Source organism: Mustela erminea, chromosome 5 (assembly GCF_009829155.1).
Source record: "Mustela erminea isolate mMusErm1 chromosome 5, mMusErm1.Pri, whole genome shotgun sequence".
NCBI classification, from domain to species: Eukaryota; Metazoa; Chordata; class Mammalia; order Carnivora; family Mustelidae; genus Mustela; species Mustela erminea.
The window spans coordinates 4,510,681-4,533,601 of NC_045618.1; the positions used below are offsets into that span (position 1 = coordinate 4,510,681).

The following is a 22,921-nucleotide window of genomic DNA, read 5'->3' on the forward strand; positions in this document are numbered from 1 at the left end:
CTGGGATCGAGCCCCACATCTAGCTCCCTGCTCAGCGAGAAGCCTGCTTCTCCCTCTCCCACTCCCCCTGCTTGTGTTCCTTCTCTCACTGTGTCTCTCTCTATCAAATAAATAAATAAAGTCTTTAAAAAAATAAAAAATAATAATAATGAGAAGCCATTTGAGGCTTACTAAATTAACCAAGGTTTTCAAAAAATAATTCCTGGGGACACCTGGTCCTGGGATCATGCCCCACAACAGGCTCCCCGCTCAGCAGAGAGTCTGCCTCTCCCTCTGCCTGCCGCTTCCCCTGCTTGTGCTCACACGCTTGCTTCTCTTGCTCTCTCTGAAATAAATAAATAAAATATTTTAAAACTAATAATTCCTGGGATTGGCACAGATGTGGCAAAGTAAGCATTTCTTTCTTTCTTTCTCTCTCTCTCTCTCTCTTTCTTTCTTTTTAAGTAGGCTCCATGTGTGGAGTCCAAGGCAGGGCTCAAACTCACAACTCTCAGATCAAGACCTGAGCTGAGATCAAGAGTCAGATGCTTAACCGACTAAGCCAGCCAGGCGCCCCTGCTAAGTAAGCATTCTAAAGACGGTATAAATTGATAAACCCCGTCTTTTTTTTATTTTTAAAGATTTTTAAAGATTCAAAGATTTTTTTTTTTAAGATTTTATTTATTTGACAGAGATCACAAGGAGGCAGAGAGGCAGGCAGAGAGAGAGAGGGAAGCAGGCTCCCCACAGAGCAGAGAGCTTGATGTGGGGCTCGATCCCAGGACTCTGGGATCATGACCTGAGCTGAAGGCAGAGGCTTAACCCACTGAGCCACCCAGGTGCCCCGATAAACCCTGTCTTAAGAGCAATTTAGCAATGCATACATAAGGCCCAACAATTCCACTTCCAGAAATTTATCCCAAGGAAATAGAGACTCACATGACAAAGAATAACTGCAGAATTATTTATAACAAAATAATTTCATAACAAAAAATGAGCCACAACCAAAGTTCCAACAAGAGAGAATTGGTTCAATAAATTATAGTATGTTAACACAACTAAATACTAGACATCATTACAGCACAAGATTTATAGCTATGCTCCTGATACAAAGTGGGGGGGAGGGAGGATACTGTAATACATATATAGTACAATTCTATTTAAAACAAAAGATTTTTAGAGGGGGCGGTAAGGGGATGGGTGAGCCTGGTGGTGAGTACTAAGGAGGGCACATATTGCATGGAACACTAGTTGTGGTGCATAAACAATGAATTTTGGAACACTGAAAAAAATTAAATTAAAACCAAACAAATTAAAAAAAAACAAAAGATTTTCATTATATACTGCGTTTATGAAAAGGGCTAGAGGAACACTCTAAAATCTTAGAAGTATCTCAACAGGTGAGATTATTTTCTTTCTTTTATCTGCATTTTCAAACTATCAAACTATTTCAAGTTGTACTGCTTATGTAATTTTATTCAATTATATTTTTAATAGACAAAAAGAAGAAGGAATTAGGAAGGCCAAAAACATTTGAGAAGCTTTTTATGGAGGATTCCAAACATCACTAACATAAGATTCTGAAAGCACACCCGGTGTGCCTCAGCAGGGGACCGCAGGCTGGAAAACCAGTGCCCTAACATAACTGACATACAGTAACTGACATACGATGTGCAGTCCAGGTACAAAGCTTTAGCATGTGTCTGTGACCTGCTACGGGCTGGAAAGAGCAAACTTCACACAGTGCTGCCCATTTTGCCGGGGGACAGTGTCTGGGACCAGAGCCTGGGTCTGGCCTCTGCCCCGTGTCCATGAAGACCAACCTAAAAAGCCGGCCCTGGCAGCACCAGAGTAGACAAGGTCCAGGCACGGTGAGCCCAGCAAGTGAGCTGGGGGTGTCTTGTCACCAGGCAAGGCAGGCCCCCTCCTCCTGGTCCCTATTACTCGGGCGACCCTTGCTACCACGTACGTCACACCAAGGAAGCGGAGAGCAGCACCAGGGCTGATAGGCGGCGCTGTGCCCTCCCCTGAGAAGCTTCCCTGCAGGGAGATGGGGACACTGAAAATAGATTGGCAGATCCATAGATCCATCCCTATTGTTTATTACAGGATCGTCTACTTGCCCAAGAAATGTTGTCCAACACTTAAGTAAACATGTCAACAGACGAGGGAGGGGGAACACCTTAATTCCGAGAGGCTCTCATCAGGTCTGACTAAGAGTTCTCTGAGGGGGCAGGAACAAGAGGACTAGGGCAGAACAAGCAGGCAGACTCTTCATAGAATCTAAATGTCAGAATTTCACAAAAAAATTTTTTTAAAAAACTGAATTCCATACAACTTGGGTGAATGTATGTTTTGTGTGTGAGACTGTGATTGTCATTTACAGGGCACCATGAGCAGTGGAGTTTTAAACCCACGGACCAGTTCTGGACTCAAGCTTAATACTTCCTTAAGTTACCGAGAATTGTAGCTCCCCCACCCATAAGGGGACCCAGCTGTATCCATACATGTGGTCCTAGGAACCAGCCATTAAAAACACCACTATTGGGACCTGGGAGGCTCACTCATTTGAGCATCCGGTTCTTAATTTTGGCCAGGGTCTTGGTCTCAGGGTTGTGGGATCAAGCCCCGCATTGGGCTGCCAGCTGGGCAAGAAGCATGCTTGGGACTCTCTTTCTCCTTCTCCCTCTGACCCTCCGCCACCCTCTCAACAAAACAAAACAGAAACAAAAACCAGCACTACTGGGGTGCCTGGGTGGCTCAGTGGGTTAAGATATACGTATGTAACACATAATAAATACATACACATATATGTGTTACATACCCACATGCGTACATACATACCATTACTGAACAAGGGCCTGTGAAAAAAAAATAATTTAAAAAGGAGGTCTTGTGTCCAGTAGGCTTTGGGAACCAATGATCTAGCAGAGTATTAGGCTGTAAGCTTCCTGAGGGATGACCACCGCATTCTCCTTCTGTAACTATACCATCAAGCAATAAAGTGAAACCTTCAAGACTGCAAATGGTCTTGAAACTGTTGCAGAAGTCAAAAGGCGAAATTAAAAGACAGTGAGTTCTCAGGAGGCTGCACGAGTGGGTGAAAGTACGGTAAAGGGGCATCAGTGAAGCCAAAGTGAAGGGACGTTTAGGAAAAAGTGATCCTAATGACACTTTTAAAGTAAAGAGTTCTCAGTGACGCTGTTCAGTAAAGAGGCTTGGCCACTGTTGCAGCCAACATTGCATGTTTTATCCCAAAAAGCCCAGAAAACACCACACATGATCAGAAAGAATACTGGAAACGAAACACAACCTGTGATCCTGCCCTTACTCAAAACCACCAGGGTCCACAGCCGGCTGGGCTGCTCAGTGTCGGTTCCGTGCACCTTAAGAAAGACACAGCAGCGTAGGAATAGGTCCTAAGAGATAAGCCTGAAGTTATAAAGTAGATGGGAGAGCTTTCTTTCTCTTTTTTTTTTTTTTTTAAAGATTTTATTTATTTATTTGACAGAGAGAGATCACAAGCAGGCAGAGAGGCAGGCAGAGAGAGGAGGAAGCAGGCTTCCTGCTGAGCAAAGAGCCCGATGTGGGGCTCAATCCCAGGACCCTGAGATCATGACCTGAGCTGAAGGCAGAGGCTTTAACCCACTGAACCACCCAAGTGCCCCAAGATGGGAGAGCTTTCTAATAAGAGCTTAAAAATTAGAACTCTTCTATTCTGGAGAGATGAAGGTTTAGCAGAGAGGGAGAGGATAACTGACGCGTACATGTGTTCATCACATCTCACACCTAAAATAGTAGAGAGGAAAGGGAAGCATTCTGAAGTCGGAAATAAAAGATGTACACAAATAAGACATAACTTCACTCATTCGTCAGAAAATACACTGAATAGGCATCTGGGGTGGGAGGTCAGTCGGTGAAGCCTCTGCCTTCGGCTCAGGTCATGATCTGGGGGTCCTGGGTTTGAGCTGGCATCCTGGATCCCTGCTCAGCAAGGAGCCTGCTTCTCCCTCATCCTCTACCCCCCTCCCCTGCTCGTGCTCTTTCTCTTTCTCTCTCTCTCTCAAACAAATAAAATCTTTAAAAAAAAAAAAAAAAGAAACAAAATGAAAAGAAAATACACTGAAGTTGTTACAGGCAAAATATATAAATGTAGTAACATGCACACTTATTGGAATCCAGAAATTTAAAAAAAAAAGGGGGGGGCCTGAGGAACTAAGAACAAGAATTGTCACTAAACCTATGAGCTTCCTTTCCCTCAGCATTGAAGCCTCTGAATTTCAAATAACATTAAACTAGGTCATCTGTTTCCCTTAATATTAAGTTCGGTAATGGTAGATTAATAAAAGTTCAGAAACAGGACATCAAGGGGGCAGAGGCACTCTGAAAACATTAAGAAAAATCTGACCTCTATTCAGTATATTGTTTAATAAGACAAAGAAGCAAACGACATGTGACAGATTTATAGGATGAAAGTTAAAGGCAACAAGATTCAAGGAACATTGGACTGGAAACCACAAAACTGACTTTCCTCGAATTTGCCATTGCTTGCTGGATAAGGACTAGCACGACAGGTGTGTGCGTATTTATAACCTGTGAGCAAACGCTTCATCCTGCTCCCTCACGTGACTGAATACGGCTCATGTGTTGATATAATCTGTTCACTCAACGATACGTGTTCAATTATTGTTATAAAAGTTAAGGGTTTACAAAGGGTTTAAGTGGAAGTTATCCTCTGCTTTCTCTTTCAGAAGGAGCAGTCCGGGGAAAACACAGCAAAGGGTAAGTCAAGCTGTCTGATGCACACCGCAAGTGAGTGAAATCTCACGCTTACTTAGAAGAAGCTGAGAGTGGAAGCAAATGCCTGAGCTGGTGGCCCGCTGGGGCGAACTTCTGTCCCAGGAGTGGAAGCTAGGCAAGGAGAAAGACAGAACAAGGGAGCGGGCGGGAGAGCAAGCTGCTGCCGATGGTCCTCGCAGGAGCTTTAGCTGGACTCTGGCTGAACGATGGGGAGAGAAGGGCACTGAGCTCATGGGTGGTAGAGAAGGGAGCTCCGTGAAATCAGATGACGGGGAAAGACCCAGAACGAAGCCCCAGGCCAGGAACGGGAGAGCAAGAAGAGTAAGAAATGGTGAAGCCCCAGGACGGCTTTGCCCTGACGCAGTCAGCAATTACCTATGAAAAGCTCGTGGGCAGGCTTCGGTTTATCAAGAAAATTAAACTAACTTGAAGGATCTCTGAGCCCTTGAATAGGCCAGGCTACAACGGCTGGGCAAATTAACCTAAAACTATGAACTTCTACGTAAAATTTAACTCCTGAAGTGGACAAGCGGACCCTCTTCCATACACCTGGCCCTGCCGCCCGAGTACACACCGAAGCCTGCCTGTGCGTCTCAGGGGCCCCAGGCATGGGCGCTCTGAGTCGGTCAGCAGCCGGTGCTTCATTCCACGAGGCATCTGGTACTCTAATCGTCAGCAAAGGGCAGCCCAAACAGACACACAGCAGTACAAGAAAGCTGGTGCCCCGTTGGACAATGGACCCGGCAAAACAGCAAAGCTTTTCGCTTGTCTTCTTCTCCATCTGGTCTTAGCCCCCTCCAACGCACACTCTGCCACAGTGGTTATGGTAACACATGCATCTGATCACAGAGATGTCCTCCTCAAGATGCCCGTCCCCTCCGGGAGATAGCTCCTTGTCTCTAGCCAGCGTGGAGAGCCCATTCCCATCTGGTCTCTGCCCACCTCCCCAGCGACTTCCCGGGGTGCCTTTCATTCACGGGCAGTTCTCACAGACTGCCTCTGTGTCAGGGCCTGGGCTGTTCCTCCTGGCTCCAGAACACCCGACACCCCACCAGACCGGCCCCCAACACAGACCTGCCTGAGAACACCTCCTCTGCCCAAAGCTTCAGCTCCAGGGCCCCCTTCTCCACATGCCTTCTCTGAATGGGAGACACCAATCCCCTGCCCTCCTCCCCTGCCTTCTGCTGTAGCAGCGATTCCCACAGCAAGATGGGATCCTGAGTTTTCTCATCAGCCTATAAAGCCTCTCCAAAGTTGGGGTCTCATCCTTTACCTCTATTTCTGAGACCTAACACATGTGGTTCCCAGGGGCAAGTAAGCTGTCACTACTCAGAGACCCCTCCCCAGCGGTCCCTCCCAGGACCGTTCTTCAATGCCTCCCCAAACCCCAGCTGACACACCTGCCCCTTTCTGTCCTGCCAGGGTACACTTTGCCCCCAGAGGCAGCTTCTCCTCTCCCCTTCCAGGCCCTTCCACCCCAAGCAAAAATCCCATTTCCCAGGAAGAGAATTATATTGCGAACATTCTAACAAGACTCACAGGATGTTAGAGCTGAAGGGGACCTCAGAAATGATCTGGTCCAGTGGCTTCCAAATACACGTCTGCAGACTGCTCCTGGACTGACTGCAAAAGAACAACATGGGGGGGTGACTTTCAAACACAGAACCCCAAGCTCCTACTCGGGAATCGAGATTTGACCAGTCTGGGATGGATCCCTGCATTTTTTTTAGAGCCTCCCCAGTGATTCCAGTGCACTGGCCTAGTCCACCCTCTTCATTTTACACCGGGAGAACTTGGGCTTGGAAAGAAGAGGGTTGGGGCACCGGGCTCAGCTGGTGGAGTGTGTGACTCTTGATCTCAGCATTGTGAGTTCAAGCCCACGTTCAGTGTAGGGATTACTTAAAAATAAAATTTTAGGAAAAAAAAATTGCGGGAAGGAAGACAGAGAAGGAGAGAGGGAGGGAGGCGGACAGGTAGGTGCGCTGAGCTCATCTACCTCGGCAGCTCCCCCAGATGCCAAGACACGCCTGGCACTGAGGACACGAAGGGAAGGCCCAGCCCCTACTCCCAAGGGCCCTGCACACGCCCCACTGCAAACACCCAGCAGCCACACATCGGGGGTGCCACGGAAGGCTCATCAGAGCACTGGCTTCCAGGCAAAGAAGGGAGAGGGGCTCTCTCTGGCTGTGGTCCCCTCGGTGGGCTCCTTTGTGCTCCCTTTTGATTCCCTTACTCCTCTCAGGGCATAATTTTGACTTTTGCTACAGTAACTTCAGTAAAATATTCTCTCTCCTGCTACTTCATAAGCCCTACTACAGGTACCCCCTATTTCAGAGCTGGTATCTCCTCAATTCTACATTCGGGTTTCTACGCGGACAGGCAGCTCAAACGTAGTCCGTCCGAGCCTAACTCTCAATTTCCCCTACAGCTGGTGACCGCTCTGTCCTTCCAGTCGCTTAGGCCAGATCCGGCCTCCTCAGGTGCCCTCTTGCCTTCATACCCTGGTTCCAGTCCAAGAGCAAATCCCGTCAAGTGCTCCTCCAAAACTCTTCCGAATGCAACCATTTCCTCCTGCCTCCAACCAGCATCATCTCTCTCCCAGAGTCCCTGCGAAAGCCTGCCCGCCTTGCCCCTACGGCTCACTCTCAACACGGCAGCCAGAGCGCGGCTCCTAACACAACCAGCAGACCACACTCCTCCTCTCCTGGAGCGCCGGCCCGTCTCCCGCAGGGTGAACTCCAGCCTTCGCGCAGGGCGGCCTCCACGGCCTCCATCTCCCACGCCTCTCTCTGCCAGCCAGGCGGCTCCGGGCGGGCACAGGCCTCCACCTTGTTCCTCAAGCATGGCCCTGCTCAGAGCCTTTGGGGCTACTGTTCCCTCTGCTCAGAACATCCTTCCCCTCAGGTCTCCGGGCCTCCCTCATCGCTGCCACCAGGTCTTTACTCAATTGTCCCTCCGTCGGGAGCCTTCCGTGACCAGTGTGCGCACCATTCCCCACGCTCGCCATCAGTCCCAGTCCTTTCCCGATCTTCTCTTAGAAGCCCTTCCCGCCCCCTGACCTGTTCTATATCTGCTCATCTCCACTGTCTCTGTGTAAGCTCCGCTGTGTTTACGGAAAGGTATTCCGCCACTAGAAAGGAGGAATGAGTTGACGGGCTCACCTGCCCAGAACTAAGACTGCTCAAGGGTAGTCACAGGTTCCCACACAGGTTTATTCATAGTCAAGCAGTTGGCAAGTTTGCAGCATAATTTGTGTTTCACTTTTTATAAGCACAGAGACCCTGAGAGGTGATGGGATTTGCCAGTGGGAAGGGGTCTCCCCAAAGCAGCACTTGTCCGTGTGCCCTGGGCTCCTGCAGGGCTAAGTTCAATACTGAACCTCTGGAAAGTGACCACTGGCCAACGTCCCTATGATAAGCTCATCCGTCTTATGGATGGGATCCGTGTTGACGCCAGCAGAAAGGGCAGGCTCCCTCCGAGACCAAGAGGGAAGGGCAGGGCACAGGGCAGTCTTCAGTCTTCAGAAAAGGGGATATGACTGAATATGCTACAAACCACTGAATTGTGTGCTTAAATGGGTGAATTGCATGGCATACGAATTTTATCTCAACAAAGACAAAAAAAAGAGTGGATAAAAGAGGAGGGAGTTGGGGGTAGGCAGCACCGGCCAGCTGACTGAGAGGATACACACCAGCTATAGGAAACAAAGTTTAAAGAGAGCTGAGAACCAAGACAAAAACTGATACTCTGTAACCCTCACTCCCTTTCCTTTTCCTTGCTTGGAAACAGATCTTAGCACTCACACCAGCACTGCATTTTGTTAGAAAGGGATAGAACCCAGAGACTAAGAGGAAAGGAGAGGACTCCTCTTTGTCCGCACAGCACCCTCCGGGAGTCCCTCCCGCAGAGTTTTGTAAAAGCATCTTCTCCTGATAGTAGGGACACCCAAACAGAAGCAAAAACCTGTAGCCTCAGGCCTGCTGGGAACCAAGCCTCCACTCCCTGAACAAAAGGGCCCCAGAAAAGAAAAAGTAGCCATTCCACAGGATTACTTTTTCCTCATCTCCGGTACCCATGTGTTTGGTGGCTCTGTGTGTGTCACTGGTCTCATCTACCATGGGCAAACTACAGTCTCAAAGATTTCAAAATCAAAGGGTTTTCTGGAGGTGAGGGGTTGCGGGGAGAGGGCAAGGAGAGGGAACATGCTAGTATTCTTAGGGTGTGCTGTGGTTTCCCCTCCATCACTCGCTTTCTCCCTCTCTCTCTCTCTCTCTCTCTCTCACACACACACACACACACACACACACACGTTCTTCCTCAACCCTTCTTCCTCCCTCTTCTCTTTCCCCTGTCAATGGAGACTGGGTGGGCTCTTTCACCATGGCGCCTCTGACCTAAGGGCAGCCAGCCTTCTTCAGGAAAGCAAGCTTCTCACCAACCACAGGGTAAGGCAACAGATGTAACATCCAGGTGTCCGCATGTGTGCCCAAGGGAAGGACAGGGAATAAGGGACCTAAAGGTCTATGTGCCCTTCTACCATCAGACAAATGGATTATTAAAATTCCTTCTCTTTTTCAGACATAAAGTGAAATATCTACAGATAAAATGAGCCAAATCCTGGTTTTGGCTCAGGTCATGACCCCAGGGTCATGGGATCGAGTCCAGTGCTGGGCTCCACATCGGCCTAGCGTCTGCTTGAGATTCTCTCCCTCTGTCCCTCTCCCACTTGCACTCACTCTCCCTTTCTCAAATTAATAAATAAAGTCTTTAAAAATAAATAATAAAATGATGTGATGTCTGGGATTTACCTCAAAATGACACAGAGCAGAAGGAAGAGATCAAGGAGGGTATTCCTAAACGAAACAAGATTAGCCACAAGTTAATAACTACTGGATGTGGGGGAGGCGTACACGGAGGTCTAGTCCATCATTTTCTCTACATGTGTGTATTTCCGCTCACTTAGGACCGGATCCTTGGATAGTGGACTCTGTGAGTCCAACCAGATAACCACCAAGGTCACACCCATTAGGATAGCTATTCCACAACACAACCACCCAAATTCCAGAAAATAACAAGTGCTGGTGAAGACATGGAGAAATCAGAATCCTGGGCTGCTGGTAGGAACATAACCCGGTGCGGCCACTAAGGAAAACAGTACAGCAGTTCCTAGTGAAAACTAAACCCAGAGCCACCGTCTGATCTAGCAACTCCACTTCTGAGGACGTACCCAAAAGAACTGAAACCAGGGTCTCAAAGAGTACTTCCTACACACGTGTTCATAGCAGCGTTATACACAACACCCAAAAGATGAAAGCAACCCAACAACCCATCAACAGATGAATGGGTAAACAAAATGTGATACAAATAAACAGAATATCATTTGGCCTCAAAAGACACAAAGGTCCAAGACACACTACAGCATGGATGAGCCTCGAGGACATCCCTGAGTGAAATCCGCCACGTGGAAAAGGACAAATACTTGTGATCCCACCTAGGAATCCATGTTCCTGGGGTAGTCACGTGCATAGAGACAGAAAGCATAACAGTGGTGACCAGGGGCTAAGGGGGAAATAGGACAGGGAGTTAGTGTTTGATGGGTACAGAGTTTCAGTCTGGGGTGATGAAAAGATTCTGGATGGCGGGAACGGATGTACAACATGTTAAACATGTACTTAACACCACTCAACAGTACCTTAAAAATGGTTAAAATGGTCAATTTTGTTATGTATGTTTTGCCACAATTTAAAAAAAAAAAAAAGGTACCAAGGAACATAAAGACATCACTTGTGTGTCTTTAAGGCCAGCTCAGGTCAGCCTAGACATCATACCTCAGAGAGGTTCTCAAAACAAGGGCGTGGTGAGCGTTGCTGGGGATGGAGAGCTATGGAGAAAGGAATAACATCTACCTAGGCACATGGTCTAGTTTCCAACCACCACCTAAGGAAAGAAGAAAAATAAAACATTTTTTAATAGGCCTGAAGGTAAATGTCTACGTAAGTTAAGGTAATAATCACAGAAATAAAAGTGTATGTCAGACCCTGAGAAAATCTCCAAACATAAATTCAAAGCCCCAGATTCAAGGCCGCAGAGCATCTCCCCCTCCCCGTCACAGTGTGGTGGTTCAGGGCACAGGCTCCGCGACTTCAAATTCAGCTCTGAGACTCGCCAGCCATTCGACCTTGTGGCAGTTTCTTCACCTCTGTGTCATTTTCCCCGTCTATAAAATGGGGCTGTTGTAGGGATTCAATGAGTTAATATTTGTGAAGTTCTTACAACACTGCCTTCAACATAGCAAACACACATGTTCAGCATTATGCTACCAACCTCAGGGGCCAGCAGGCTTTACCTCCTAGTTTTCCAGAGTGCCCCAGCAGACTGCCGGATGCCTAAATGTCGGGCTGGTCAGAAGTGTGCACATGGTGGGGAGGCAAGGTTACCCCTCCACACAGCTCAGGAGGCCAGCTGAAGCGGAGGAAGCAGAGGGTCAGGCAAGCTGGGGAAAGTCACAGGAGGGGGGACAGGAAACAGACAAACACTGAACCAGGGGATAAGAACGAGAGAAGATACAAAAAAGCTGGCAGAGCCGTTTTTTAAAACTAGGTGATCTTCACTGTAGCTGAGCACTAGCATCGCCTCCAGAACTTTGGAAAACTTCTCACGCTGGGTCACAGTGCCCCGAGATTCGGGTTGAACTGGCCAATGTGGAGAAACTGGTTAATGGCCCATCAGGTCTGTGCCCACAAATGACGGGATGAAAAGTCGCATTTCAAATTCTGCTCACGCTCACTCTAATTTGGCATTTCCTCATTTGACTTCATTTTTGTCTCAACTTTGAGAGACCAGCATTTAGTTTGGATTCGAAATACAGACAGAGACAGTATGAGTGGAAAAATTTTAAAGGGAAGGGAAGGAAACTCAATATACCAATTCTACCGAAGAGAAACAGAAAAACTTTCTTCCCCTAAACCTTTTCTTCTTCTTACTGGACCATCACATTTCAAAACACAAACTAAGAAGCAGACACTGTGCCGTCCCAACAAGGACAAAAATCCAAGCCCCGGGTGCCGGGCAGAGGGGTGTTTCACGTCTCCGAGGTGAGTTCGTTCTGAGGCACTCCAGGACGGGCCTGGTTATTTATTCCTGGTTAACCTTAGCTCCCGGGGCCACGGGATTCCATCAGGTCACTCGAACTGCCTCCGGTCTCCAGTAACACAGCTTGGGGGCAGAGAGGGGCCGGCCTGCCTGAGTATCAGGGGTCCCTGATCCAGGCTGCCTGCTTCTTGCTGGATTTATAGAAGCTTCACAGTTTATAAAACACAATTTCTACTTCACATGGAACTCACCCCAGTGAGTGGGAGAGCCAAGAAGAACACCCAGGCTCCCACCTGCCTCCACGGACCAAGATAGGGGTTCCGTTAGGAGCTCTGAACCGGGGTCCGATGGCACACATTTCAGTTTTCTAGCACCCTCCTCTTCCCAGGGTGATGGAACACATCTTCCTTCAATTTACCGTTGAGACATTTGCTACAAGCCCTTGCCATAATTATGATGCACCTTAGGGTGTTCCAAGACACAACATCAGTAAACAGTGTCCTAGAATGCTGTTCTGATTTAGAGGTTCTTCCAACACTAGAAAGATCAAGAACGGTCAGAGCCAAAGAGACTCCAGGAACCATTTTTAAGCCGCTGACTCTATGAGCAAGGAAGCGGAGCCCAAAAGAAGTGAGGCAGTCAAATGAGATAAAGCACGTGAACATCACCGCGGAAGATGCCTGTTATCCCTGGCAAGGTGACCGGCCCTGCCTTAGCCTTCCCAGAGGGGCGGAACGAAGTCCCTTACTCACAGTTACCCATTCAAACACCCCCATCAAGTTCTGGGTACGAGGCTTATTTAATCCTCCGACGAGTGATTCTAGCCCTGGATGTACATTAGGAAGAGGTCGGGAGCAAGACTAATGCCTAACCCCAACTCAGACCAATTAAATCAGCATCTTTAGGGATGGGGCCAGGCATTCTTTAAAACCACCACAGGTGATGGATAATTCTGGGGTTGAGAACCATGGTGTGGTCCAGGGAGCACTGGCCTCAAAAATCACCCCAAAAACTTGCTAACAATGCAGACTCCTGGACCTCCCTGGAAACTGACTGCAAAGCAGTGGGGTAAACCCAGGCTTCCGAAGCTGTGACAGTTACCTGGTGGCTATGGAACAATGGCATTGGCACTGAATGAGCCCCAGAAATGGCACCAGTGCTCCAGGTGGCCCTGGAGGCCAGGATGACCCAAGCAGCTGGCCCAAGAGAGGCTCCCAGATGATTCAGACTCCCATGCCCCACCCACCCACGCAAGAGCCACTGCATAAGCCCCTCCGCATGGCAGGCAACCAAGGCAACACTTCCAGGAAGGAGGCAGAGCTGCTGGGAGCTTCCACTCTCATTCAGGTGCCCCATCAGGACCTACAAGCCCGTGGGACCACTCAGGCCTCCTCTCCCGTACTTCCTCCATCTCACTCCAGCCCCAGCCACACTGACCTCCTTGCTATTCCCAAAACTCCTCAAGCTTTCTCCGGCTTCAAGGACTTTGTCTCCTGGCTTTTCTCTCTACCCCGATGGCTCCTCCCTCAGGTATCTGCAGGGCTCCCTCCTGCAGATCTCCGTGTAAGTGTCTTTTTATCAGTGATACTTCCCTGATTTCCATATTTAAAAGAGAAAATCTGCCTCCCACCAAACCTCCCTAACCTCCATCCCTGCTTTGTTTTTCTCCATCATACTTTATATTCTGCTTGTTATCTATAAGCCTACACACACTAGAATGAGTTTCCTGAAGGTAAGATTTTTATTTATTTCCTGTTATAATCCCAGTGCCTAAAACAGTGCCTGGCACACAGCAAGCACTCAAATACTTATTCTAGGACTGAATGCATCAGAAACACCAATCTCAACACAGAGCTTACACCAAAAGATGACAGGGAAGAAGCTGATTATAGCCAAATCACTGCTCCACTGATCTCATCTTGGCAAAAGCCTCTTTAAAAACAGGCTAGAAGCCTAATGAAACAGAAACCATTTAGAAGTAAGTATTTCCAGTCAATTAACCCAATCCAAATGGGTTTGTGAGTCAAAGACAATTTGTTTTGAGAAACAGATAAAACTATGGAGACAAAAAATGAAGTTGAAAGAAGGCGATCGAACAAAATGGATTTCAGATACAGTCCTGGTAAGTGTATAGGTTCAAAAGAAAACCCAAGAGCACTGACAGCTACCTTCAGACAGGGAACAATTTTCGCAATCCTGGGTTACATACAGTCTGCGAGCACAGGCCTGGTGCAGGATTCGACCGTGTGCTTACCCCAGACCCACCAACCTGATACACCTAAGGAGGATTCTTCCTTTCCCCTTCCTCTTACTCACACCTCACCTGCCTCCAAAACTCACTGGAAGCCACAGACAATACTTGAGCTCTACCTAGTTGGGAGTGCCGGAAGCCTCTGTCAAGGCCAACACACAGAAGATGGGGAGCATCCAGCCACGACCCCGTCTCACTGATGTTCTCCGTTCCACATCCTTGTTGCCTCTCCCCTTCCTGCCTCAGTCTCTCTCCCATGGTCACCCTGCGTATCTCCTGGAGACCAGTCTTCCCCAAATACTGCTTTCGTCAGGTCACTCACTTTTCTCAAAACCCTGAAGTGGTTTTCTATCACCTACCCCAGCTCCTCGAGCCAAGCTTTTGAGAACTTCCATACTCTAGACCTAGACCAAGTCCACTGCTTTTACATTTCCACGGGAGCTTCTTTACCTGCTTCGAAGACCAATCACTGCCTTCCCCTTCAACATGCCACTAAGAGGTAAGATTGTAGCGACCAGAACACACTGGACCATGTGTCCAGTCTCCATTCCTGCCAAGATTGTCCCTACTCTCCACACCATCCACACCCATTCCTTCCGCTCCAGCTTCCAGACACTGCCCTTTCCCGCTCCAATGCCACAGCCAAACACCCTGCACTTACACAGGCACGCACATTCATTCACTCAGGGATCATGGCTGAGCACCTACTAGGTGCCAGGTCCCCGCCTCCGGGGGTGCTGACGTTCCACTGGATGGAGACACACAGTCACAAACAAGCAGATTCAGGACAAGTCATAGGGCTTTCCTCGACAGGAGCTCCCCAACCGCAATCAGAAACGGGAGGGACTGCTTTTGCAATTCAGAGGCAAGTGCAACAGCAAGCCGTGAGAACATGGGGGAACAGAGGTTTTAGGTAGAGGGGAGAGCAAGCAGGAGTGCTTGGTGCACTCAAGGAACCCAAACCGGAGCAGAGGGAGTCAGAGGAGACGGGGCGGGACTCAGGAGGGCTACCATGAGGACTGGCGTTTAGTCTTTGACAGAAGGCTTCAGGAGGACCGGAACTTACACTGTCCAAGAGACACTGCCCTCTGCCTATGCACTTCAGCCATCTATCACGAGCTATAAAATTAGGAGGGATTTTTCTTCTTGAATGCTCCAAAACTTTTCCAAAGTAAGCATATATTATTTTTTAAGTGGGGGGGGGGGCGTCTTGCCAACCCTGTAAGAGTCAGCCCAAATTCCACCTCTGCCTCAGAGCCCACTGGGCGGGTGCTAGGACTGTGCCCATGCTGCAGCCTAGGCCCCAGCCAGCAGGACCACCAGGGTGATCCCTGAGTTTGCAGGACCTGCCTGCGGCAACTAATGGGCATCAAAGTTTCTTCTGCTGCCCTCACTTCTCTCCTGCCCTGCAGGAGTGTGTCCCTTCGGATACTCTTGCCCCCAAGTGCCTGTCTGTGCCCCAGTCGTTCTCTCAGTTGACTTAATTAATTCCTGGTAATTAAAGCTACTATTTGGTGATGAACTGCTAAGAGTCTGACCTCTCCCAGGGGGGTGTAAATATTTTAAAAGGGGAGTCTAAGTGGGAATGCAAAAGCCTTAGACTCAGAGAACCAGAGCTAGAATGGTGGAATGACAAGCACTGGGTTCATATTTTGTGGGTCACTGGCTACCTTCTCCTAACGGGCTCAGGGGCTTGGAGAAACAGTGTCACCGGGAGACAAGTGAAGAAATGAACCATGAGATTACATCACTGCCGCCACCTCCCTCCTCCCAAAGGGCCATTCAATCCATTTTGGGTACCAGAGAATGTTCCCCAGAGGAAACCCCAGCCATCTCAGAGGGGTGACCCATGTGAAAGTAACCACTACCCTCAGCAAGAAAAGCCCCCTTAAGATATCCCTGGTCTGCAAGCAAATTGTTCTCTAATTGCTTTCAGTGGGGCGACTCCTTGAGGGCAGAGTTCACCTCACAGGATTCTTTTGTCCTCCATAGAGCACCCAGCTCTGGGTTGGGCCCAGGCTAGGCCTTTCACAAGCAACTGTGGATTCCTGATCAATGATGGCGCCGCTGCAAAAAGGCTCCATGGGATTTTAAATACAAGTAAACATTCTAATTAAGAATAATGGTAGAATTAATCACACATCTAATATTTTTAAGGGCCTGAAGATTTATAGGTCTAATGACATCTCAAACAGTGAAGAAGTTTTTACAACCTCAGCCAGTTCAGCTCAGGTCTGGAGAGTCCGTCCAGCAAGGGAAGGCAGAGCGCAGCCCTTGCCCATACACAGCATAGCCTGGGCTGGGCCAAGCCCCAGAAGAATCTGAACAGCTGCTCACTGCCCACCCCGGGGCCCCCTTCTCCTCTGAAAATGCCAAAACTCTGCCTCAGATGTGTTTTCAGGCCCTAGAATAGCCCCGGAAGGCTTGCAGTTATAATGGACACCTGTCTTCAAACCCTCTCTTGGGTCTCCCTCTGCCCTTCGGCTTGCTCAGGAACAACTTCAATGTTAGGAGCTGAATTGGCAAACAGGAGTAGGATGTTGTATCCACCAGCAAACCAGAGCCCACTCCACCGGCCTGCGTTCAACGCCAGCTTGCCCAGGGCAGTGTGGGGAAGATGTTCCTTTGCCCCAAGACCGGATGAAAATGAAAGAAGTAGCCACCCCCCCCCCATCTCACACCCAGAACGAGCTGAACCCCCAGAAAAAGAGAAATCCTAGGAATGCATGTGAGGCTTATGCACAGGAACCCCTCTCTTTACAGTACCATGACCCCCAGGTCACAACACCAAGGCCTCTGACATGCCCCACCGTTGACAAGCAGGAGACTGAGTCTGTGGTCCCCGGGGGAGCGAAGGCCGGGGACCATACCTGGAAGGAGTGATTTCTTTAAAAGCACTCTAAAAGAAAACACCCACCGAATGTAGCTAGAAGCCAAGTCACACTCTAACCACCCCTCCCAGATGATGCAGCCCGGGACCTCTGAATTCAGGACTGACCCAGTCAGAGGTCCCAGCCTAAGTCACCTCAGATCTAACAAAGGCAATTTCCCCTGAGTGACCAGGGAGAGTGGCCGGCTCCGACATCAGGACTCTTCCGTAGGGACGTATTTCTGGGCAGTTTGAGTTTTTGCCTCAGGGCATTCAAGTTTATCTCCAAAATGAAAACAGACTAACTGGTTATTTGTTTTTGTAAAGATGATACACAAACCTTGAGAAAATTCAAGTGACAGGCAAACATGTAAACAAAAGCAAAACCACCCAATCCCACCACTCAGCGGGAAGGAGGTCTCCCAGCAAACTGTTCTGCAGACAGGAGGGGGTCCATTCTGAGTTAACCCTAGAGGGTAGTAGGTCTCAATTCTCTGAATAATCCTGGAGACTTAGTTTTGCACAAGACCCTTAATGCCACCTCTGAACTGCCCAAAGTAGTTTTCTAGTGGGCTCCCCAATAATTGTGCAGCTCTCATAAACAGACAAAACAAAGTGATACAGATCCCCTCAGCTCCCCTCCCCCAAAAACACACACACTCTGACTGGAGGCCAGGAGTTAATCTGCTCAGTGGACACACTCCTGTCTTTTCACTCCACACTGTGGCAGTCTTTCCACAATCAATCACAAGTATGGATATCCTCAGCCTTTTCATCTCCTGGAGGACAGGAGATGTGACAAAAAAGGAGCACCATTACCTCTTGATCCAACACCTACAGAATCTAAAATGGAGAAGGTAAAGGACTTACCCAAAGTCACACAGTGAACAGAGGACACCCCAGAAGTGCTGAGAGGTTTGAGGAATGACTCTGTGGGTGACACCAAACTGGAAAGGTGTTCACCAACTTTTGAGTTATAAAAAGGATCAGATAGGTCATTTCAACAAATACACGCTTCCCACTTCAAAGAAAAGTAAATGGTTGGCTGAAGTACCGCTCTGATCCTAAAACATTTCTCAATATTAATTAGCTAATGGATATCACAATGCTACACTCCTAGAACACAGAGAGGGAGACCACTGGAGCAAGCACAGCTTGTAAGTACACGCAACTGCTCTGCACTCAGAATTCTCTCCTATTCAGGTGTTCCTATTTTTTATGGAAAAGAAAAAGTTAAAACAAAGTTACATATAAAGATAGAGCTGGGGACGCCTGGGTGGCTCAGTTGGTTAAACAGCTGCCTTCTGCTCAGGTCATGATCCCAGCGTCCTGGGATTGAGTCCCACATCTGGCTCTTTGCTTGGCGGGGAGCCTGCTTCTCCCTCTGCCTCTGCCTGCCATTCTGTCTGCCTGTGCTTGCTCTCTCTCCCTCTCTCTTTCTGACAAATAAATAAAATCTTAAAAAAAAAAAAAAAAGATGGAGCTGGAGATAAAGATCTAATACAAACACTGAATATTAAAACGTTAACGGTAGGGAAGGAGGTCTCCCAGCAAACTGTTCTGCAGACAGGAGGGGGTCCATTCTGAGTTAACCCTAGAGGGTAGTAGGTTAACGGTAGCTCTGGGTTATCAGTAAGTTGTATTTCCTTAGTATACCTAATCTGTGCTCCCTGCATTTTCTACATGAATATTCTGGTGTAATTCTTTTTAGAGTTTTAAAAGAAAAATAATTAGCCCACAATCTAGGTTGGTCTATTTGGATTTTATTTTTCACTATAGAAAAACAAAGATTCAAAACTCTAGAAGATCCACCACCCTTCTCAGCTTTGCAGAAGCAGAAAGAAGGTTAAGATGAGGCTCAAACCCCAATCCAGACTGAGGATTGCAATCCAGTAGGAAAGCTCACCATGACGAGGCTGAGTAGAGGGGAGGAGTTACTACTTTATTTTCTGTCTCCGATGTGTAGGGAAAACAAAAATTCTAAACCAACCTCTCCTTCCAGTGCAACCAAAAGCTCCCCGCCCCCTCCCTGGGTTCACAGACCTCTGTTCCCAGAACAATTTCCAATGCATCTGTCCACAACCACCCTTTAGCTACAAGACTACCCACACCACTTAGAATCTGGATACCAATTCTGAGAAACACCCTTTTCCAGTATTTATTTCTAAAAAGTTATTCCTCCTCTTCCTTAAGAGTCACAAACATATGATCCAACCCACACTGTAAAGAATCATGCATTCTATCAATTAATAATCGTGGCTGCCCACACTGTATGGAGCTTAAGTCAAGATTGTGTTAACGAAAAGGATGAATCTTCACGGGCCTGAGAAAAACAAACAGAAATTGAGGAGCAAGCGTTTGTTAATACGTCCCAGCCCTGGCCAGAAGGGGTGGGGGATGGCCAGAGGACAGAACATCTGTCATTCTGCAGTTTCATTTCTCATGGCCAGTTAATACCCTAAGTTTATGCATCAGTATCTTCCAAGTTTGGTTAGTGAGTCAGTCTGCCTGGATCCAATAAGCTCCGAGTGCCCTACAAAACTGAATTTTAGGACTACGAAACTGAGAACCAGATCCTGAAACACAGTGATCCCGCGAAAATAAAGCCACCTCCAGAGTGACATCTGTCTCCACTCCCTAACTCCAGCACCGACCATGGTGTGTACCTGATGTATCTAATACTCATCTAACACTCTCTGTGGCTTGTAGTATAAAATCCAAACTTGACTTGCCTTTCACAGCTCCAACTCAGCTTCCCAGCCTCCTGTCCAGACCAACCAAACCTCTCAGGGCTCCATGATTTCACACATAGCTCTCTCTACCTAGACTGTCCTTTGCCAAGTCTCACTTGCCTGTAAAACTCCTATTCTTCCTCCAAAGCCCAGTTCAAAAGCCACTTCTGCCCCCAAAGTCTTCCCTACTCCCCCTAGGCATTTAGTTCCTACTGCTCCCAACAGCTCTCTAACTAGCTAGCATTAGAGAACTTGTTAAGTACATTGTAGCTCCTTTGTTTACATATCTGACCTCCCCTGGACACCCTGAGGTTCTGAAGGGAGGGAACTCACTTTGTATCCAAAAGTCCTACCACAGTGTCAAGAATGAAATGGGAGATCAATGTTGAATGATTGATCACATGGAACACTGGCATTATTTAGAGAAAAGGGGAGGGGAAAAAGAGTCTCCCAGAATCCAAGAACTAAATTTTAAATTTAATCTTTAAAATTAAAATTTTAAATTAAATCTATATATTTAATCTCATCCAATGTGACCAAATCATAGCTAAGAGAAAGCATGAGAGTTTTAAAAATGTAATAATAGCGACTAACATGTGAGGTAAGTGCTGCGTCTACGTGGCTTGTTTAATCTGATATGCACAACAGCCCTACGAGGTAGGTACTTTTATCTGCATTTACCAATCCTATGAGATAGGTACTTTGATCTACATTTAAGATGGGAAAAGCTTGAGGCCTTTCCAAACAGGAAACTGAGGCACATAAGAAATTAAACTCAAAGTCATTCTGTTAGCAAGTGGCAGAAGCAAGACACAAACTCCAGTAGTTTGGTTCCAGAGCCAGTGGGCTCTGGGATCCAGGATACCTGGGTTTGAATCCAGATTGTGTTACAAATGTGGTTTTGGGTAAGTCATCTATCCCCTCAGGGCTTGTTCCCTATCCCCTCTGGGCTTGTACCTGTAAAAAGGGCAGGACAAGCCCTTTCTCTTAAGTTGCAGAAAGGATGAACTTAAATATGATGTTTGCTGAAGTCTCTCAAATTGATTCTTCCATCTAGCAGGCACTCCATAAATGCTAATTCGTCTTCCTTTGCCTTCCTAAAAGCTGCACAAAATAGACTCTGAGGAAAAGGATCTCCCCCCAGACTCTCTGAGGCTTTTCGAAGCAGATCAAGTGGTTAGACCACTCAAGGAGAAAGCCTCACCTTACCTGCTTATCTCAAAGTCCATTCCCCACACAGAGGCCAGAGACCTTTTAAAACCTAAATGTCATCATGTCAATCACTTGAAACCCTTCAAAGGTTCCTAATTTCAAGGGGGATACAGACCGAAGTTGAGGGAGGGGTGGGGAAGGAGCCATTCTGTCCCAAGGCCCCCTGTGATCTAACTCACCTCTCTACAGACTTACCTCCCCTCTCCCTCTCCCCTCACCCCCTCCAGCCACACAGGCCTCTTTCACTTCCTCCAACTCGCCAAGCTCCGCGCTGCTCCACACATGGTTAACTCTTAACCCTCCTTCGGGTCTCAGCCCAGACGTCACTTCCTCGGGGAAGCCTTCCCAAAGCCCCCAGATCAAACCAAGGCCCATCCCTCTCGGCATTCTGGTCCTCTTTCCTTCCTCAAGCTCAGCCCAGTTTGAAATGATCAGTTTACCGCCTCCTTCAAAGTTTTATTCAAAAGACATCTTCCAAGAAGGCCTTCCTGGGGCCACTTGAATGTAAATTCAACCCCCACCCAGTATCTCATATCCTCCTTCCCTGTCTTCTGTTTCTCCCTAGCAGTTGCCCCTTTGAAGAGGCTGCATTTTTCACAATCTATTTTCCCAGCCTCCTGCTCCTTCCCACACACACACACATCAGACTGAAAGCTCAACGAGGGCAGGTATTTCTGTGTGCTTTCTTCACAGCATCTAAAACAACGCCTGGCACATATATGTTGACAAATATTCGGTGTGGAACGAAATTTCCAGATTATTTATTATTGGGCTTTCCCACTAGGCTACCAGCTCAAGCCAAAAACATGTCCTTCTGGTTTACCACCATCCTCCCACACCTTATCCAGTGCCCAGCATATAGTAAGTGCTCAGTAAAAATTTACTGAGTGACTCAAAGCCATGACCATTGGGAAAACAGTCAAAATATGTGCGCTAGCACCACGCTTTCTTCTCTCTTTCACTGTGCAATGTACCTGTGAGTTTGAGGAAACAGACCCATGAAATCCCAGCAAGCACCCACCAGGCCAGGCATCTGTGTCCACATCCTGTATGCTCAGCCACACTGTACACACCAACAGATGCACCCTAGAGGGCCTGTATGAACAGAGAGCTGAAGGCAGGTGGGCCAACCCTAAGCCAAATACCATCTTACCCCCAAGGCCCATTCTCCTACTGCCAGTCCTATTCTAGGCCAGTCCTGGGTGCCAGACATGCTTCCCTGGGTGGGCCTGTGGATTTATTCCAATCCAGGACTTTTAGTGCTCCCTCTGGCCTACTCAAAGAAACAGAAAGTTAAAAATCCCTGAGCAGCTCCCATAATCCTGGGGTTCTCAGGAACAGGCATACCTAAGGTCGTATGGACCCCTCCCCCTCACACACGCTGATCCAAGGCCAGGAGGCCATCTGTCCAGCAGACGCTCCCCTGTCCTCCCTCGGGTCACATTGAGCCTCCCACCACCCCCCCACACACACACTCCCAGGTTGGCAGAAAGAGCCCCTGCAGAGAGATCATTTCCACCCTGATTAGCAGGCCTGGTCCCCCCCTGAAGACCCCCAACTCTGGAGCAGGAATACCTGTCTGCTCCCGAAGAAACCTCCCCCAGGCTCAGAACTTGGGCGGCGGTGGGGGGAGGGACCGAGGGGCGCCCAAGAGGGTCGACCCCCGAAGTGTCCGCCCCAGGACGGCGCCAGCTCTCGGCGCGGCGGGGGACGGAAGGGCTGACAGGGCGCCCCGGCGGGGCGAAGCGGCACCGTTATCCGCGCCCGGGCGGGGGGCCGCGGGCTGTGGCCGAGGGCGGCCGCCTGCCCCGCGCGGGGAGGGCGGCGGCGGCGGCGGCGGGTCGCGGCGGCGGCGGCAGGGGCAGGCGGCCCGTCGGCCGGAGGCGGGGTGGGGTGGCGGCAGGGGCCCGCCAGGCGGCGGTCGGGGGAAGTGGCTGCCGCCTCGCCTCGGGCGGCGCGCAGGGTCCGCCCGGCTGCAGGGCCGCG

The 22,921-nt window shown here is 48.6% G+C and overlaps 1 protein-coding gene across 4 annotated transcripts in view; it reads right to left on the minus strand.

The window, feature by feature from the left end:
• Positions 1–22,921, minus strand: part of ZNF592 (zinc finger protein 592) — a 47,128-nt gene that overhangs the window by 23,967 nt on the left and 240 nt on the right. The window contains exons 1-3 of one of the 4 annotated variants that reach the window (XM_032342023.1): positions 22,511–22,723; positions 10,608–10,716; positions 6,319–6,402 (exon numbers count right to left, since the gene is read on the minus strand). The gene's annotated coding sequence lies outside the window, so the exon portion shown is untranslated. Of the gene's footprint in view, positions 1–6,318; positions 6,403–10,607; positions 10,717–22,510; positions 22,724–22,921 lie in introns of those variants that run through there. The other 3 variants (XM_032342022.1, XM_032342024.1, XM_032342020.1) reach the window with 3 other exon arrangements.